The sequence below is a fragment of the Coenobita brevimanus genome, chromosome 55, assembly GCF_032717465.1.
Source record: "Coenobita brevimanus isolate Jiangsu-jjx chromosome 55, ASM3271746v2, whole genome shotgun sequence".
Classification (NCBI taxonomy): Eukaryota; Metazoa; Arthropoda; class Malacostraca; order Decapoda; family Coenobitidae; genus Coenobita; species Coenobita brevimanus.
The window spans coordinates 57,492,375-57,499,674 of NC_137008.1; positions in this window are offsets into that span (position 1 = coordinate 57,492,375).

Sequence of the window (7,300 nt, forward strand, 5' to 3'; positions counted from 1 at the left end):
CGCCTCAGTTCACTTTGTTTCTCCATCATCTGTGTTCTTTCCTCTTTCATCTCACTGTAGGTATACGTTCCATTTCTCTCCTCTCCTCACCTCAGCTAACTCTGCTCTTCCACACACAGATAAATAACAACCACCAACAAGAGGGTTTTATAAATGAGGTGTGGTAGGCTGTGTAGTAGGTGTGTCAGTGAATGGATCAGTGTTGGGGTGTATTAATGAGTGTATCAGTGTAGGGTTGTATCAGTGTGTGAGTGAGTTGGTGTAGTTGGCAGTGTATTGGGTGTATCTGAGTGTACCATTTTAGGAGTGTATCATTGTGTAAGTGAGGTGCTGTGGTTGGCAGTGAAGTGGGTGTATCAGTAAGTGTTCAGTGTAGGGATGTTGTATTATTGAAGGAATGTATCATTGTGTGACATGAGGTGATGTGGTTTGCAGAGAAGTTTGTGTATCAGTATGAGCGTGTATCAGTGTATAATTGAAGTGATGTGGTTGTCACGGTAGTGGGTAGGGCACAGCAACAACAACACAACCACAAATAGCAATAAAACTACAAGAAACACGAATAACGACAGCAAAACAGCCTCCCCACCACCACCACCAACAACAAACATACCAATAGCACCATCAAAACCTCATCACCACCACCACCACCACCACCACCAAGAGAGAGAGGTGTCAGTCGTCTGGTGCTGTTGGTGGTGTAGTGGTTAGAAGACACCACAGCACAAAAATTCCCCTTCTCCCCTCCCCGCCCAGGTGCTGTGAAGTGACTGACATTCCCAAACACTTCAAGGTTGCAGTCAAGGAATTCTGTAAATATTATCTGTTTATCGATTAGTGCAGGATATTTTTCATCTTAAGAGTTTCTGTACCTTAACGTCATTTATGTTATTCTTGCTCTCTTCTGGCCATTTTTTTTTTTTTGGTTTAGATTTTTTTCCCGAATTAGATATGTTTGTTTTTCGAATTGGATGTGTAAGATATATCCTTGGTTAACCCCTGCACGAACAGAAGTGACCTCAAGACTGCCGGGAATGAATCTTGTAAATATTATACGTCTGTCGGTTAGTGCAGAATATTTGTCATCTCAGGAATCCTATCAGCATTACTTTTCCTTTTGTTAGTGCAGGATATTTTGTCATTATTTTTCTCAGTTCGGTGTTGTCCTTTAGTGCGTTGTTCTTCCTTCCTTCAGACGACTATATTCAATTTCGAACAGTTTCCCAATAAGCCCTTTGTGCTTTGATCTTGCCGCTGCCAGACGATTCTTTTCAGCTTCAACCAACCATAATCGAAGTGGCATTTCAGGCTTCGTTGCACCTTTTTTCTAAACGATTTGTTATGCCAATCACGCCTTGATATTTTGTGTACCGATATAATTTGGTTTTGACGCTGAGGAGGATAAAACATGCAGAATCAGTCGTCGAAGAAGAGGTGTTGCGAAGCCTCCTGTACCACCTAGAATACGTCCGCAAGTGTCGCGGTTTGCCTTTTTAATTATCTCAGCACGATGACGTGAGATGGAGGGAGGGAGAGGGAGGGGGAGACCGAGGATGAGATGGAGGGATGGAGTGGAGAGGTATATGAGAGAGGAGGTTGTGAGTTGGGGGAAGGGCAGCGTAATGGCAGGGTACAGGGCGACTTGGAGGCGATTTGTTTGTGGCCACTCCTTTCGAGATTAAGGTATCTGGCCATAGTGACAGAGGATGACGTCATTTAGATTTTATTCTGGCTCTTCTAACGATTTTCTTCAGCTTGCGGCAGACTTCCGAAAAGAGTTAAATTATAGCCTTTGTTTACTGCTTTGCTAATAGACATTCTTCGTGACTTGATTAAAAAGATTCATTGTAAGTTTGTCATAGTGGGGTAGTAGCATAATAGCATAATTACTCATCGTGCTGCGAGAGTAATCTTCGTACGATAGTGTCTTAGTATAGTATTCTTGTTCCCACCAAACGCTTTTAGTCACCTTAAGGAAGCATTTATTGTACTGGAAGGGTTGATATCTTTACTGCATCCCAACGTCCCAAAGTCGCCACCACCACCACAACCATCACCGCCGCCGCCGCCATCATCATCTCATAGCCACCTGTTGGGTAGAGCCATTCCCTCCACTCGACGCATAAACCCTTGGCCCCCTGATATGATTAAAGGGGAAAAAAAAGTATGACGTCTCCTAGCTGAAGGAATGAAGTCATGACTGTGAAAAGTAGGGACCCACCATCCACTCATTTGATGTAATGCTACCTTTAGGTAAGTGCCCCAAGTGAAAACTATATGATTTCCTGCAAACCTTGAAACAGTTTCGTATGTTGGGTGATAATCATATAAACAACAGACGGCTGCATGGTGGTTTAGTGGGTTTAGACGTTCCAGCTGGATGTGGCCCTGATGGGTTTAAAGGGATGGTTGGAGTTTATTGTTTACAAAATGCCATTCAGGGTAAACCAACTGGTCACTCGCCGTCTGAATAGCCAAGCCCATGGCCCGAAGCTCCTGCTGAAGCAATAAAGCATGAAGTGGTAGCAGTAGAATGTGAATTTACAGTACATCACTGAGGAAGAGCTTGAGTTGGGAAGTTCCTGAGACCACTATATGCGATTTGTTTTCACCTGACGGAACTGGCCCATTTCCACAACTTGAACTTTAAGTCGTGATTGCATGAGATTCGATTAGGCCTAGCCATAGTTATGAGGGAGATTGAGTCTCCATGGTTAGTCAAAGCACCCCTCCAGTCTGACTATGCTTGGCCATCAGCGAAGCTGCAAGGGGTTAGAGGTCTCGTCAAGTTAGAACAGACTCGCCGTAAAACACGCATCCTTCGTCACCCTGCACACCGAGCTGCTGATTCAGTTCGTAATTATATTCTACAAACACCGACATTACCGTGCTTAAAATTGATGTCGACAAGTTTCATTAGTGGAAAATAAGGGGTGATCGAAGCAAAAAATTAGCCTCAAGATCAGTTTGACACGAATGGGTTCACTGGGTATGATATAGTGGAAGATAAGGGTGATCCAGTTGACAAATAAACCCTAAATACTGAGATAACCAAACTTAAATTTGTGTGTGGATGGATTTAACTTGAGGTAATGAGCTAAAGGTGATGTAGAGGAAAATAGGGGATGACAGCGTGTTTGTGGGGATGCAAGAGAATTTCTGTGTGCTGGACGCAGTGTGCAGCTGATTGGAAAGATGCGAGGTAAATGAGAGTGGGGCGGCTGTGTACTTTTTTTTCTTGGTTGGGGGGGGAGGGAAGATTTGAATAAGGAAAGGTCAGAAAAATATTGGCGTGGGTGAAGGTAGTGGATGAGGACAATGATGAGAGTCGGATGAGGACGAGGATAATATCCCCTGTGAAGTTAATCATTGTACAGTAGGTTGTGTGGTATGGGCACGGTGAAGGTTTACTCGTAAGTCGAAGTATTAACCCATTACCTCCGAAATACTTACTTCCAATTCTATATCGGCTGATGTCAGTCGATTTTACTGTGTCCAAGAGAAATAGAAGGCACCAGCAATTTTATATAACTATTATTATTATTGTTTGACCCGAAAATTAGGAATTGTTCTTTTCATTACGAGGGACGGTTTTATTAGTTAATTGGAACACCACACCGAAAAAGTTAAGCAAGAAAAAAAAGTAGAAGAAGGATGAAGGAAGGGCAGGTGTGGGTTTGTCGTACCTGTCGTGCGGGTCCACAGTTATTAAAGGTACACTAAAATAGAGAATGGTGAGTGGTGTCCCCCAGCACGGTGTCTTGACGTCATGCTTGTCTATCTTCAAGGTCTTCTCGACTTTTATGACGCACTTTTTTCGTTGTTATGATATGTCTCTTGTGTGTAGTTCTTTATTATGAAATCTGTCACGTAGCCTACTTATCTGATATAGATAAATAGATACATACATAGATAGACAGGTAGATAGATAGATAGATACGTAGATAGATAGATAGATAGGTAGATAGATAGATAGATAGACAGATAGATAGATATAGATAAACAGATAGATGGACATCAATGCCGAATCAGAAACTACGAAAATGGAATGGATTTTCAAGATGTATAAAAGCTTGTTAAAATATACATATTGGCCATGGAGAGAGAGAGAGAGAAAGAGCAGTGACCAACCACCTGGACGGTCACGTGGTATGGCAAGTGACTGAAAGCACCCACGCATCTACACATGCACGTACGTTCGTGCACACACATACGCACATGTACATATACATCCGTACATTGTAAGCACACACACACACACACACACACACACACACACACACACACACACACACACACACACACACACACACACACACACACACACACACACACACACACACACACACACACACACACACACAGCTTATGGCCAAATGAATTATATAACAGTTAGCAGTTACTGATGACTGGAGGTCCGTTCTTATCGTACTGTGTCGTTTCTTGTCTGGGATTTTTCTGTCGGTCTGTGTATTGCCAGACATCTTAATCTTGTAAGCCTGGGGTGGCCACAAACAAATCGCCTCCATGTCGCCCTGTCCGCCACCATTTCACTGCCCTGCTCCCAGTTCACACACCCCTATCTCAAATATCTCCACTGCATCCCTCCATCTCATCCTTGGCCTCCCCCCTCCACCTCACTCAAATACGCTCTCCTCGTCAGTCTGTCGCTCTCCATTCTCTCCACATGGCCAAACCAACTCAGTGTGTTTCTCCTAATGCTTCCTATCACATCCACATCCACACGATAACTCTCCTTCACTTCCTCATTTGTCAGTCTGTCTCTCCATGTGATTCCACATGCTTGTCTCAAATATCTCATTTTCACTGCCCTCACTCTTGACTTGTGTCCCTCCAACAAGGTCCAAGCTTTACTTCCACACATAAGAGTTGGTATCACAATACTGTCATGCAGTAACTCTTTCACTTTCATGCTCACTTCTCTGTTTCTTATCACCGCTTTCAAAGAACCAGCAACCTTTCTTCCTTGCTATATCCTTTCAAGCACTTCACCCTCTAAACTTCCATCGTTACTCATCACACTACCCAAGTACTCAAACGCACTCACATATTCATTTTCTTAATAATCACCTCGCATTATTTTACATTGGTGTCCCCCTTATTATATTTTTTCTGGACAGCCACCATTACCATTTTTCCCTTGTATCTTTGGGATTGACCTGAAGGCTAGGTACGGTAACGTGCGTCATAATTCTCTCCATGCTGTGCACGCATTTCGGTGTGTAGTATATTCTGTGGGCTAACACCAGATGGAATTGTTACAATAACGAGGATTTTTTTTTCATACATATATCCCGGTGTCAGTCATGGAGATTATCACTGTCGGTGTAAAAATGAGGAGGGTAGACATCCAACTCACTCAGCAGCATAGTAATAAAATGGTTATATACAGTGTCTGTTGACTCCTGTACAGATTATTTATTAAAACTTTTTTAATGGCCACTTCACAGTTACGCGAGAGAACCCTCCTGATCGCAATATAGTCGTTTGGAGACGGCAAGATTGAAACAAATGGCTTCATGACACTGTAGGGATTAATGAGAGTGTAGCCTTATCACCGTGAAACGTCCCATATAAGTTGAATTAATGATATGGCGATAGCAAAAAATAAATAAATAAATAAAGATAAAATAAAATAAACAGATAGATAAATTGTTTTCTCCCTAATGAAAATACTGACCATATTTTTTTCCAGGCTACTGAGAGAAACCTATACATAGAAGGGTTACTCAGTACTTTTAAGACTACGCCCCACACTTATCTTCAGTCCGTTGGCGTACTTTTTAATAATATTATTGCTGATTTTAGACGAATGTTTTTAAGATTCCGGAAGATGGCATTTAGTGAAGGGTTAATGAAGGCCCTATCCAACCCCTCCAGTTCGAAATATCTCCAAGAAGCAGAATATTAGTGTCTGAGATTAGTGAGAATGAATTATATGAGACCCTATGTACGGTGTGTGTGTGTGTGTGTGTGTGTGTGTGTGTGTGTGTGTGTGTGTGTGTGTGTGTGTGTGTGTGTGTGTGTGTGTGTGTGTGTGTGTGTACAGTATTATCGTACCGTTATGTGCAGTATGTATGTACCGTATAGATAGAGTGATACAGAAACGGAAGGTGAAGGTGATGATGAAATAGAGAAGGTGGTGAGAGTGTGTGGGTGAGGGTGAGGGTGTGGCGATATGCTATAGAGGCGAGGGGTCATTTCAAGGGTAAGGGGATAGAGAGAGGGGGGGGAGAGGGGGTGGTGCAGTAAAGGTGGTGGTGGAGGTGGTAAGCATGAGGATGAGGTGACTGTGGGTGGGGGTGAGGGTGAAATTGTGAGTGTGGGTGGAGGTGAGGGTGAGGTTGCGAGTGTGGGTGGGGGCGTGGATAAGAGTGAGGTTGTCAGTGTGGGTGGGGGTGGGGGTTAGGGTGTGTGTGGGGTGGTGGTGATTTGGAGACACAGTGAGGGGGTATAGAGGAAGCGGTCAGGGTACAGGGCGTGAGGTTAGGGTATACAGAGGGACGGGGATGACGTAATTGAGAGGGTGTTGAGGATAAGGGTGTGGGTGTGGGTGTGATGTGGAAAAAGAATTGATCATATGAAGGGTGAGGGAGTACAGAGAGGAGGTGAAGGATGATGCAATAATAAGCGTGGTGAGGGTGAGAGTTTGGTGTGGTGACAGCTATCTGATACACACACACACACACACACACACACACACACACACACACACACACACACACACACACACACACACACACACACACACACACACACACACACACACACACACACACACACACACACACACACACACACACACACACACTCGATCAGGAAACGCCCCCTATAGTCTGCGTCCTGGAGCAATGATGTCACGCCAGTTTTGTCACCCCTGGCCCTGTGTCTGCGTTACCCGTGTCTTCTTACCCATGCCTCTGCCTCTGCTTCACTCCTAAATTCTAAGCCTCTGCCTCTCCTCACCCCTGCCTCATCCTCTGCCTCACCCTATTTACCGTACCCCTGCCTCATCCTCTGCCTCACCCTATTTACCGTACCCCTTCCTCATCCTCTGCCTCACCCTATTTACCGTACCCCTGCCTCATCCTCTGCCTCACTCCTATTACTTTACCCCAGACTCCTGCCTGTTACGTTACCCCTGCTCCGTACTGTGCCTCACCCCTGTCTCATCCTGTGCCTCACCCCTGCCTCATCCTATTCCTCACCCATTGTCTCATCCTGTGCCTCACCCCTGCCTCATCCTGTGCCTCACCCCTGCCTTATCCTTTGCCTCACC